The sequence below is a fragment of the Tetrao urogallus genome (genome assembly GCF_951394365.1).
Source record: "Tetrao urogallus genome assembly, chromosome: 1".
NCBI classification, from domain to species: domain Eukaryota; kingdom Metazoa; phylum Chordata; class Aves; order Galliformes; family Phasianidae; genus Tetrao; species Tetrao urogallus.
The window spans coordinates 148,637,020-148,651,322 of NC_136813.1; positions in this window are offsets into that span (position 1 = coordinate 148,637,020).

Sequence of the window (14,303 nt, forward strand, 5' to 3'; positions counted from 1 at the left end):
GAGTGGGTCCAGAGGAAAGCAATAAGGATGATCAGAGGGCTGGAGTACCCCTATGAACACAGGCTAAAAGAGTTGGGGTTGCTCAGCCTGAAGGATAGAAAACTCCAAGGACACCTCACTGTGGCCTTCCAGTACCTAAAGAGCCTACAGCAAAGCTGGAGAGGGACTCTTTATAAGAGAGAGCAGTGATAGCACAAGGAGTAACAGTTTTAAACAGAAAAAGGATAGGTTCTGATCAAGTATAGGGACGAAGTTCTTAACTATAAGGGTGGTGAGGCACTGGAACGTTGTAGATTCCCCATCCCTGGAGGTTCTCAAGGCCGGGGTGGATGGGACCTTGGTGGGAGGTGTCCTTGCTCATGGCAGAGGCCTGGAACCAGACGATATTTAAGGCCCCTTCCAACCACTCTATGACTCTACATTATCTCTAACTAATGCAGATTCAGAGATGCCAGCACTACTGGGTCAATTCACGCCGCTGTGAATGGGGTCAGTTATTACTTAACTTTGTGTAACAACAGATATTTTTGTCTTTATCGAAACAAACTCTTGATTTTTAATCTCCCTGTTCATTTTGGTTCCCAGTATATTACCCTCACATATCAGGATCCCTGCCTCACCTTGCCTTTGGTGTGCTGACCACCAGAGGGCAGGAGACCTCCAGCTATCCCTGCAGGCAGCAGTGCAGCAGGGGACTGCTTTCCCTCTTCAGTCTGCCCCAGAGCTACAGAAACCCTTTATTTCTCTTGCTAACTCACTAGATGCTGCTGTATGCTTGTCTTCACCACGCACTAGTTGAAAAGGAAAATAAATGACATACGCTTCAGTTGGTAAAAACAAGGTAAAGATACTTGAAAAGGTTGCAGTGTTGCAGAAAAACAGAATTTGGAGTTTTGCTCCAAACAATTTCCACTGGCCAAACAAGGTTTTGCAGAATTAATTATGGTGTTACTATCTTTACAAAAGCCTCATTTCTCTACATGACTGAGAATGCAGTGGGAATGACAGAAAGACAAACATACATCTTACAACAGCCAGCTGCGTAACACAACTTCACATCACCTTCACAAGATAGCAAAGCCTCACAGGGCTGTTAGGTATTCTTGAAACAAAACTGCCTCTTATGGCTGCTTTGGCACTTTCAAAGGGTTTACATTTGCTTTGTTGAATTGTTTTTATCACTTTATAGCCAGGGTAAGGCAAGAAAGATATATTCAGCTAGAATTCAAATATACCTGGAAGTTACATATTTGCTTTACAGCCTTTAGTATTAAGTTCTTCTAAATTACACCATCTGTGCAAGTGTTAACATCCTTTATAGATCATTCATCTCTAATGTCATAATTATTAAAGTGGCCCTATTCATCTGGCACACACATACATTATAAAGCTTTAAATATTAATGAAAAATATGTATATTACCACACACGGTAGGTATATGCAGACACATGACTCTAAAACGATCGGTTTCTATACACTATATATTATACAGAGATACTTGCATCATTTCAGCTCGAATCATACTGCCTTACTTGAACAAGAAATCATAAACAGAACTTCTTTTTTTTTTTCACTCCAGAAAATTGTTAGTAGTGGTAAATAACTTCCTTTAAAATTTTTTACAAAATGCTTACAAGTGTCCTAGGCTACAGACTTGTGTAAGTAATGTCACAGAATGGAAGGGGATGGTAGGGACCTCTGGAGATCATCAACCACCCCACTGAAGCAAGTTCCCTACAATACTTTACACATGAAAGCATCCAGGCAGATCTTTAATATCTCCAGAGATGGAGCCTCCACAACCTCTCTGGGCAGTCTGTTCCAGTGCTTGGTCACCCTCACTGGAAAGAGGCTCTTCCTAAGCATCATATGGAACTTCCTACGTACCAGCTTGTGTCCATTGTCCCTTGTCCTGTCGCTGGCCACTGCTGAAAAGAGCCTGCCCAGGCACTTTTGCTACTGAGGAAATTAAAGATGGGAGAGTTATACAATCACCAACAGCTCCATCTCCATGACATTACTCAAAACAGTCCTCAGAGATGCGATCCTTCCCTTCCAGACTATTAATCACATCTTCTTTCTGATGATCAGCAATCATATCTCTTCAGAGAGTTCAGGTGGCACTGATCTCACAGTAAAGCATACTTTGCTATAGATTCCCCCATCCCCACTCACGTCTGGCTAAGAAGGTAACCTCACTGTGTAACCTACAGCTAACACTGCACTACACTTACCATTATGAGCCTATTTTTCGATGCTTATCACCTCTCCAAATGTAAACAGTTTTGGATTCCTCTGTATTCACCAAGTGTGGGCCTCAGGGTGACTCAGCTGTGGGCGGATCAGCACAAGGCTGTGTGAGCAGAACATCCTACACAGGCACCCACTCAGTGCTACCATCCTGGTAACAAAGGAGAGGCTTCTTCCAATGAGCAACATCTATAAAAGGTGACTGCAACCATTGTTAAAGGAAAAGGTGGGTCCTGATCAGTTCTTCAACCACCTGGGAAGCATGCATGACCTCTGGGGGCAATCCAGGTGCATCCAGATGATCCAGGGCATCAATTTAGTTCAGCTCCTCACCAACCTGTTTGCCTTATCTTTTGCCCAGTGAAAGTTGTGAGTCAGGTCTCCATGCTTATGGCTCTGAATAGACTTCATACAGAACCTGCACACCTAAAAATTCGGTATCTGTGTGCATAATTGGTACCTGTATAAGTCTGCTCTTGGATACAAGCCAAGCTTGTGCGTACTGAAATGAGATTAAAAGAGCTCTGTGCAGCAATGCATTCCAACCCCTGTCTGCTACAGAGTTCCTATGTAAAGCTTCCCATATTGCTCACAAGCTTACAGCAACTATATATGCATAATTCCTGCATGAAGCAAATCAGGTAAATTACATTTTCAGATGATCATTACTCATATGCCCCTTTTCTTCCAAGCATCCAACTTGATGCCATCAGTTCTGAAGTGCTGAGCACTGAATATTCCCAGCTGTAACCACCTTAAATGGAAACTTTGTGGTCAGCATAAATGATGATGTAAAACCTTAAGTATTATGACAAAAGAGGCTCTGGCATTTCAAATGAACTACCTTGTAGGTGGTAAACTGGTGTTAATGTTGGTGCCCTGCTTTCATTCCCTAAAACAATTTGTAGGGGATTAATAAAAACTCTCATCCTCTTCTTCAAATGGTCCAAAATTCTTGATTTCCAATCAGCTCAACCACATTATGAAGATCACCTTTCTTTCTGGGCACCATTTTGGGGTTTCACAAATTATTAATTCTCCTCCTAGGAGGACAACATGGCCCCACAGTGCACGTGCACCCGATTTGAGTGGTGGATTAGTAGAATTATCTGAAAGAAGCATTACAGGCCATGTAATTTAACCAGTAAGCTATTATAAATCGTAACTGGGAAGAATCAGAAATCTTCAGAAAATTTTGTGTATCATTTATATATTTTTTACTTCTTTTGAACTTCTACTGATTGAAAAGGAATCCACTATTTCTCCTTAATATACATAATGTGTATAGGAATGTGGTCACTTCCTATGAGGCATATATTTCATATTTCATTCAACTATTAGTATTGAAATGTAACAATAAATAATCCTCTTACTTCTGTGCTCTGTACAGGATTTGAATGCTGGGCAGAAAATAATACACGGAATTATACAGTGAGTTTACATGGGCTAAAAGAAAAATAGTTTTTAAAAAGCAGTTATTTAGTGGCGTTCATCTATGGTACAGAATGAAACAGGCAACCTATGGAACAGAAACATACATTCTGTGCCACGGAAAGACTAACCTCATATAGACAACAGAGTCAGAATTTATTTCTTCATGTTATTTTTACCGTGGTTTTGCAACTTAGCTCTTTTTTGAATATTTATACAGTGAATTTGAGGCTCAGGAAACAAAATCTGCTGGACTTGTAATAGTATGGTAATTTTACTTTGTCATCCGTTTCACTATCACTGATGCAAACAAAATCAGAGGCTGAGCTGAAATGAATTACACTTGGAAGTGCATACAACGTCCAAAGGATGTTTCAGGTCTGAAAATCCATTTCTCAGGCAACGGTGACAGCCAACCATGTTAACACGCTGTCTGCATTCCTAAGGTGCGTGCTTTCCAATGTACCCCTGTACGAATCCTACCGACTGCACGGCCAGTGTGACACAACGTGACCTCCGTGTGTCAGATGTTACGTTCAGGACCGGTGTGTGAAGAAGGCAACTCGAGATACCTGTGCTGCCAACACTGCCCCTATTTGTTTCAAACAAACTCCTCAGTTTCCTGACTGATATGCATGAACTTGGAGCAGCAACAAAGTCAGCACTGAAAGGCCTCCCTGAAGGGCAGGCATCCACAGGGCATCCTACCCAAGATCTCATTTTCCTACACAGTGATAGGTGGGAGCGAGGGAAGCCAAAGCCTGCCTCTCTGTTCAGTGTAAGGAGACCGGCTTCTACCAGTACCAGCAAGAACGGTGAAATGGTTCAGACATACAAAAGAAATGTGTGTGCTGATGGGCTGCGTTGCTACTTCCTGACCATGACAATACACATCAAATTCTATGGGATAAGATGTCAGTAAGGTGGCATTAAGGCTTCAAAAATAAGTCATTTATCTACTGGGAAAAAGTTAAACAAATATGCAAGCCATCTCCAGGCATCAGAAAACCAGGAGGCTCAGAGACAAAGCTAGCTAAAGAAGGAGTTCCCTATCAGATTAATGACATGAGAGTGAGATAAGCAGAACACTCTTTGAAGCATTAAGTTTTGAAAGACTATAGCATAAGAAAAGCTAGATGAAGGCAAGGAAGCCAGAAAGCAGCCCTGTAGCATTATGGATGCCTGCACAGTTCCTCAGCTTCCACATGAAGAAAGAGCACCTTACAGCTGTGCACTCGTCCTTCATTCCCCCCAGACATGCCAGGCCTCCTAACTGAAATCCTTTATCCCCACTCAACATTTAGCTCCTCTGCGGCCTAAGAGACATTCTGCTGATCCTGGACAATCTACACAAACAAGCTCTGAAGCCTAAAACCAGAGATCATTCCAAGCATGAGGATCATAACCAGCTCCTTGGGACTTCAGAGGGCTTGCAGAATACACCTGGTGCTCCAAGCCATAAAGCAGGGCACGGCACTTGGGGTAGAGGGGGGATGGATGGGTGGGAGAGGGGACAAGGGGAGCCTGGGAGCAGAAAAAATTCAGTTGGGGATCAATTAAATGAGGAAGGTGTCAGCCAGCATTATGCACTTTAGGTAGTCACAGAGAGCTGGTGATCAGACGTGTATGTGAAAAGGATTAAGACGCAGACTCAGGGCACGGAAATGAATGTCACTTGACGTCTGAAAAACACAGCCTTCTGCAGCCAAAGCAGCTGTGGAAGATCCAGCTCCCTTTCTTACACTCGGCCATAGCAGGCACACACCTCCATTTACGCTGCTCTCACAGGGAAGTCAGTGCTCCTGCAAGCACGCAGCATTTCTCCATAACAAATGCTGAATTTTTCATTCTCAACCAGTCCAGGAAACGCGTGTATATTTTTTGTGCATCCATTTACTGCTTTTGTACCCTAATTCTGGCGAGCAGAACATTTTTTGGAGCAGTGCGACGTGGGGCATTGTTAGATTCTCATTCACGTTCGCATTCAGCTTCCTTTATTTCTGCAGGTTGCAGCCAGGAAACTGGAAAATGGGCCACAGGAAACCTGGCCTCCTACATCTGTCCCAGTTTGTAATAGCAGCTCTGGTTTTATTTTTCTAACTGTCTCAGGTTCGTTTTAACCCTTGAGAGGACTGCAACAACATGTGAAAGAACATGCCCACTCTCTTTTTCAATTTCTAATTCTCACTATTAGAAATTGAGATGTTGCTAATCTATTCTCATTTTTAAAATGTGGTAATATTTATAAGCAGTTAAGTGAGTTTTAAAAAACTTCATTAGAAATTAACAAAATAATTAAATTCCTCAAGGGCTCATATCAAAGACGAAATAATGTGTTTAGGGAATAAAACCACCGAGTAAGGCCACCTCTAGCTGCTTCAGCCATATATATTTTACACATTGCTCTACGATTAATATTTGTATGGAAGTCTGAACTCCTTACAAATGCTCTATGCTGACTTTTTCCCTTTACGTTTTAATTTCTAAAAAAAAAAAAGACAGAAGAAGAAAAAAGAAAAGAAAAGAAAAGAAAAGAAAAGAAAAGAAAAGAAAAGAAAAGAAAAGAAAAGAAAAGAAAAGAAAAGAAAAGAAAAGAAAAGAAAAGAAAAGAAAAGAAAAGAAAAGAAAAGAAAAGAAAAGAAAAGAAAAGAAAAGAAAAGAAAAGAAAAGAAAAGAAAAGAAAAGAAAAGAAAAGAAAAGAAAAGAAAAGGAGAAAGGAAAAGGGCCACCAACATCCCCATTTCATACTAGACCAGGCTGCCCAGGGCCCCATCCAGTCTGGCCTTGAACACCTTCAGGACGGGGCATCCACGACCTCTCTGGGCAGCCTGTTCCAGCACCTCATCACTCTCTCTGTAAAGAACTTCCCCTAAAATCCAACCTAAATCTTCCCTCCTTCAACTTAAAACCATTTCCCCTTGCCCTGCTGCTATCTACCCTTTCCAAGAGTTCACTCCCCTCCTCTTTATAGGCTCCCTTTAGGTATTGAAAGGTACCTGCAATTAGGTCACCCCACAGCTTTCTTTTCTCCAGTCTGAACAAGCCCAGAATAATCAAGAAATCAAGAATCCATTGAAGATCAGTCTGCAGAGCAACACATATACCATGGGAGGTTACGAAGCGCTGCCAAATCTGTCCAAACTTCTGCTAAGAAACATTTGAAAGCACAAGGCAAAAGCCTGAGTCAGTCCTCACACTTTGTTTCTCAACAGAGATGCCTCCAGAGTGATAAATAGGATGTGGTTGGTGAAAAGTCGATGATTCTGCCAGAAAGGAGGAAAAACAAATATCGGTTTGTTTACTTAGGAAGTTTTCAACTATTCATCATCCAAGGAGATCCTGCTGCTAATTTAATTGGCCTGGAAAAAATAAGCTCACATCTAAGTGTGTAAATATACCTGTTTTAACATGATGCAGAACTTTCTCTGTTAAAGGTTAATAAATCAAACCAAAAGTATGATCTGCATCCAAGGCACTTGAGGGACCTGGCTGGGTGCATGAGACAGAGCGCTGGTCAATTTTCCACATCCAGCAACCAGGACATTTCCTGCCAGAGCATCCTCTAAGTTCATCTATTGTGTTGAAACTGCAAAAACTTTCTAAATCAGGACTTCCTCCTATTATACTTTAGAGGCGTCTTTCTGGGAAATGCAGATTCAACTGAAAAAAAAAAAAAAAGAAAAGAAAAAAAAAATAGGAATTCCTGCAGCACCACCCAGTGGAAACGTTAGAAAAAGTTGGAGAGTGCCCCAGCACAGAAGTTCCGACAGTAATACTGCCACATCAATCCAAACTGGTCTAAAGATGTGCCAGAAAAGCAAAGGGTTTTGCTGGTGATGTCCTCAGCAAAGCCACACAAGCTATGCCGCTCTACCACTCCTGTGTAATAGTCCTTTCTATGTGATAGTTTAAGAGATTATTGACAGTAAAGTGTAGCAAGTTATGGGGTCTCCTACTCAAGCAAGAATTCCCACTGCTACATCCTCAGTACATTTAAAAAAAATAAACAGACTCCTGCAGCTAAGAGCAACACGAGAGACAGCGGCGAGACCCAGCAAAATACAACATGCTAACGTAAGTGACACTGCAGAAAAGAAAGCACCGGTGTTGTAACACACATCTAGAAATGGTTCTAGTAGGCATATTTGGAAATACAGTGTTTTCAGTTTTTCATTTTCTTAATTAATCAAAGGAAGCTGAGGCGGGCATCCAAAGGAGTTCAGTTCCACTGCCTACACAATAATACCAGGAAGGACTGGTCGCCTGCCAAGGAGGTGTGATGATGCCGCCCCTAAAACAGGGCTGTTTGCAGAGTCTCCACAAGGATGCAGTTCTCCAGTTCCTTACATAAGGATGCAAGAAACTATTTGAATCAGACTGAGCAGAAGTCCACAGCAGGAGGAAATACAGTTAGGCTAGCAGCCTCTCTATGAAAGGCTTGAAAAACAACCTGCTCAACTATTTGTAAAGCTAGCCAAAAACAGAACAACATAAATCTACAGTGGCCCCAGCCATGCACCTTGGGAAAGCTGTAAAACGAGTGCAGGCTCCTCGCATTGCTTTCTGTCTCCTCATGTGGCGCACATCTGTGGCACGCTGGCAACACACTACGCTGCAATCAGAGGGACTTCTGGTTCCAAAGCCAGCTCCATGTGTTTATTTTCCCCACAGGACTTCCTCTTAGATTTCTGCTGAAATTGGTAGGATGCAGCCTACGGTTACTGGACTGTCCAATATAAAATTACTGAAGTCTCTTTGATAAATTCAGAGACAACACGTACAGAGAAACAATGAAAAACAGCAACAAAAAACAGCTAAAACAAGAGGGCTGATAGAATCATAATATCACTAAGACTGGAAAAGACTACTAGAGCACGTCGTCCAACTGTCAGCCCACCAGCACCATGCCCACTAACCATGTCCCTAAGATGATGCAGCCTTCGGGAACAGCGGCTATCCCAGAAGTCTAATTGACATCCCAAGCCACGATCATTCCTGAATGCTTTTTCCTTGTCAGTACTCCTATCTTAAACCAAAGTACCAAAATTTGCAGTGCTGCAACAGCAGACCAAATGCTCTGTGAGTGATAGTGGCTGTAACATATTAGATGGTGTATTAATATTATCAGCTGGATCAAACGGTGCTTTTAAAAGATTTTATATTTCAGTTTTTTTAAATCATCTTCCCCTATTAATGGATTTTTCTGACATTTGGACAAGCATGTCATAATGCTGTGCTGACAGGGGAGGCTGGTCAAAATGAAAGGAAATGCAAGCTCTGCTCAGGCTCACTGAGGCAGCTGGACGTCTCTGCAAGACCCGCAGCTCAGCAAGGTTACAGCCAGAGCTCCCCTTCCTATGTGCACTGAGTTGTCAGAACATGCAGGATTAGCTCAAGGAGTCACTGAACTAGTCAGTAACATAACCAGCTCGCCCATACATTCTCACATTGCAAGAGGATTCAGTCACAGCATTATACTGAAAGTGGTGTCATGCAACTGGGCAGATGGTAACATATGTGCATATACAGACATTTTACCCAGACAATCCCTTTCCAAATAGCACTATCTTAACAGTTCATGGAGCACGAGCCACAGTGCAAGTTCCTTAATCATAACTAAGGAGCAACTAGTTGCAATGCCAGTAAAGGCTTGTTACTTTTCATTTTAAGTGGTATTAATTCTGAAAGGTCTCATAATGAAAACACAAATTAAGAATTTCTCTTACATGTCAAAATCTCAATAATCTGGTATTCTCCTCCCTTCTCAGTGCTAATCAAAATTCTGTTATGCATGTTTACCATGCGCTAAGCTAAACTGAAACCCAATTGAAAGACTATTTTAGCTTCTAAGATTACTCACTTGTCTAGAACACCAGCAAGAACTTGAAGGTCACACCCACACACTTCCCCTATCATCACCCATCAGCCACTGGAATACCCAACAGAATGTACCTTAGAATACATGAGATGTCAGCCAACAGAAGGTTTCGCTGCTGGCCTCCTGTACTGTCCATGTCCTGTCTATCTGAACTAACTGCCATGGTGTGGCAAGCTATGAAGGAGAGAGGGAAACAAGAGAGTATTTCAATAACTACAGCAAACTTCAAAAGGACAGCCTAGACTGCCTGTGTTTAGAAATGACATCAATAAACCAACTGGTCTGTTTGTGTCTCTGCTGCTCTGGAGAACCAACAACAGCCACGATTTTGACCTGCACACTGATTCCAGGATGAGAGTTCACATTTAAATAAAGATGATATCCCCCCTCCTCAATTTGGACCAGACTGCACCTGTTTTAATGCATCCCGCTCCCAGGAAAGAGCAGGAACCAGTCCAGCTTTGATACTCTTTGGTGGACGTACGTGCACCAGAGAGCCTCCAAATGAAAGCGCTGTTGGGAGCAAGGAGGGCAGGACAGACACACTGCCTGTACCAGCCCCACATGACACCTGCAGAGCGCACCAAACCACACGCTGAGTCACCAGGCTTCATGGGCTTCTATGTTAATCCCAATTCCCATCTCAGCCATATTAGCATATCACAAAAGAAATGCTCTGAACATAGACAACTTTCTCCAGATATTGCTAACAGCACCAATAGGAATCTGCTCTTAAAGTGCTTTTTAAAGATTATTTCTTCTCGTGAATTACCGTAAATTGCTGAGAAGAGATAATAGTAGTGCTCGAGTCTCTAAACTTTTTGTTTATGCTGTACCATGTCTTGATACAACAGAGGCCACTCAACGTTACCACAAGATAAGCATTTACAACAATAACTCTCATTAGCATCCTTCCCCAAAAGCTCACAGTAAAATATATCTGCTCAATTTGCTACAAAAAAAAAAAATAATAAAAGACAAAGAGGGAGACAGAGACACAGTGAAGAGGTGCTGTCACCACATTAGAGGCAAATGGGTGTGTAATAGAAATGTTTTCCAGATGAGCTGTAAACTGTTCTGCAAGATGGCAGTGGGAAACATACAGGAGGACATTCAACTGTAGACATTTTGATTCTTTAGATGAATTCTTTACATGTGTAGAAGCACTGCAACAGGTTGCCCAAGGAGGCTGTGGATGCCCCATCCCTGGAGGCGTTCAAGGCCAGGCTGGATGTGCGCTCTGTGGCAGATGTGGCTCTGGGCAGCCTGGTCTGGTGGTTTGCAACCCTGCATATAGCAAGGGGGTTGAAACTAGATGATCTTTGTGGTCCTTTTCAACTCAGGCCATTCTATGATTCCATGAGTTCTATAACACAAGTCTGTTCTTATCAGTACAACTGCAGAAGTGTTATTTTACACTTTGCTTCAGCAGCATTTTTGGAGGAAGACCCATCTGGTAAAATCACACTATCAGGATTTAATACTTAGGTGAGTGCTTAGAAAGCCCTTACCAATTTGGAATGACTGGTAAGAATAAAAAAAAATTACAATCAAATGATTCACTATATAATTTAAAGACAGTTAAAATAGGGAGAGAATGAGAAGAGGAAAAATTGCACCCCACACCATTGATTCAGTTAGGATCCACAAGATTTAAAATATAAAAAGTATCCTTTAAAGCTGAAGAAACTAAGTGTTGTTTGCAAATATGTGTAGTAATCAGTATAAGATTATCCCAGCTACATTTTCAGTCTTCAATGACAGCAGAGTAAATTGGCAAGCAGAGACTCAGACATGACTTAAATGATTCTGAAATGAGTCTGGGGGAAATCTCACAGAGCAGGCAGCATCATTTGCATGCTTAGTACATGTAGACACTGCCAAATTTAAAGCAAGGCTGTGACAGAGCAGAAGGACTTGCTCAGAGCAGACAAATGGCACAAAGCTAGCAGGAGCCAAACACTAATGCCCTAGTGACACTCAAGGCCCAGCCTAGCAATGCATATCAATGCTTGCAACGTGCATTCACGGAAGCACTGACACACTCAAAAATAAAGACACATCTAAGTGCTTTAAAGAACCAAAACACAGCCTGTGGCTTCCTACAGAAATTCTTCTCCTGAATGGTCTAAGCTATATCTAACTCCCCACATGTAGGAAGAGAATGTGACAGAGTTTAGGAAACTTTCTTCACATGGTTTAGAGACATTCATCTTGGAAGTTCATAGGTGTGATCCCTGCAGGTGAGCAGTTTCCAACACGCAGTTCATGCATGTAGGCATCAGCAGACTCCTCCCAAAGGAGGGGCAGAATGCAGGCACCAAGGCACTGCTACAGACTGCCCCACACCACTGCTCAAAGACAACTGTGGATCCCCAAACCACCACAACTGTTGCCACAGGGCAAAGGCAGAGGTGGTGCTGCTAACCTTAACGCCAGAGAAGAGAAAAAGTTCCAGTGGAGCTGCATTTGCTAACGGCATTACAGAATTCGGTGCAGTGTTCGTAAGTATAATACAACTTGAAATAATGACCTGAATATTTAGTTATTCAGTAACCTGTGAGATACTGACCATGAATTACATTGATCAGACACACCGGCAGTTCCAGAGCACTTTTTGGTATTGCAGAAACCACTACAGTATCCATGTAAAATTAAACATGCAGAATGCCCGCACAGTTACCAATCGGTGCTGAATTAACTGGCATGTGATATTTTCATATCGATATATTTCCGTGCCAATGCTTACAGCAGGAATTTTGTTTAGTTCTTGCTATTAGAAAGGAAGCAACTCTCCCTCCAAAAGCTCGCGGGTTAAAATCCACTCTTAAAAGCAAACCCTTCAGAACCTGAACTGTGGTCTGATTGCTGGTATATCTAAATCCACAAGCAGCTTACAAAAGGTGTAAAGACAATGGTGCACTTTCTTTGCATGGAGCACAGAGACAGGGAGCACTCCGTGCTCCATCTGCTTTGTCTGCAGACACGTGGCCTGGCGCCTTGCAGAGCAGTGAGCTGGCCTTCCTGTACCCACACCTTGACATTCTCCTGAAAATCATGACTAACTCTTTAATCATTCCTTACTCAACAAAACACTTCAACATGAGAACAGATACATTCAGTCTTTCAAGAGCTCTCAACAGCTTCCAGAATATTAGTTGATTCACTTCAGAAGCCGCACACCAAGTAAACATCTGCCTCATGATTCAAGACTGCAAGATTCCCTCTTGCGGACAGCACGGAGGGGAGAGTGGTGACGAATCACCCCTCGCATGTACGGCACAGGATGGCTTCCAAGGGCCCAGAAGTGACAGCCTCTGCAGGAACCATTGGGTGTGGTTACAAAGACAGCAGCTCAAAACCAACAGCACCCTTTGAAACCAGCCCGGGCTCAACACATCCTATAATCAGTGTCCCTTCCTGTAATCAGACTCACAGCTCTACAAGGGATGCAAAAAGCTGCCTTTGGACGCACTGCACACTGGAGCCACCAAACAGAGATAACTGCAACTACACGAACATACAGACTTTGCACGAGGTCACCATGGTGCACCATATACACACATCACAAACAGCCAGACGTTGGTTCTACCAGTCCCATTCCACTCTCTCCAATCTTCAGTGGCCAAATGTCTTTTCATTTCAACATTACTTTTTTCCTTTGATTTGCTGAAGCAACTTAATGTCATGTAATTGCACTCCTAAAGCTAAGATTCACATTTGTTATGCAGCTGCGGAAACCCTGTGTCCATAAGCACTATGAGTACATGTAAGAGTATGGCCCGCAGGGCAAGCCTTGAGCTCCAGTGCACCTTGGTGAACCTGCCAGCAGACCTCCCTTCTACAGCAAGTCCTCTGAAACAGATTTGTTAATGAAAGCAGGTTTCAGCTTCTGTCATACTGTCACTCCATCAGTAATACTTTCCTATAGGAATACCTTGACTGTAACACACCCTGAAGTTGGCCTCTGTCCCAAGAACAACGTTATAAGAAAGTGAAGTTTAGACCATCAGACCTAGAACACAGCAAAGGGGAATTCTTTGGCCTTCAGAGTGAGACACTTGATTTGTTTTCATGCTGAACAAAATATTAAGTAATAGGGACACCAGTAAGCAGTGAGAATTGATCATAGGTAAAGGCAAAGTTTTATTCCTGCATATGAAAGCATCCGTGTGCATTGTGTTTTGTAAACACAGTTACAAGGAAAGCTGTGCTCAGTTTCTCCCCCTGCGCTTGTTTTAGCTGCTGCATATAAGAGTTGGTGGTATCTAAAACGATAAAGGCCTGTCAGTTTTTATTCTTAGGAACAACTCACAGAGGTGATGAGAAAACTGAGATATAAGCAATTATGACACCCCTATCTCACCCCTAAGCCAGTAGCATGTAATCCTTTCACACATGATAGACTTCATAAATTAAAATAGGGAAAGAATAAAATCATACTTTTAGTGAAAAACCTCTACGGCACTTGAATTATTTGAGTCAAAAACCATCGTGCTCTATTGGATATTGGGATTTTTTTCTCTTCTGAACAGAACGTATGCTGAGTGAATACTGTATATGAGCACTACATAAATTTCCTATCTGTCTGGACAAATGCGAGTGGTTCATCCACACTGATTCAGCAGATGGCACACTGAAATCCCACCAACATTTAACACAGCAGTGGACAATAAACGTGCCTATTACAGAGGCAGTATTTCAAGGAAAGCCTCTTCACTAGAAGTCTTGGTGCTGTCTGCTG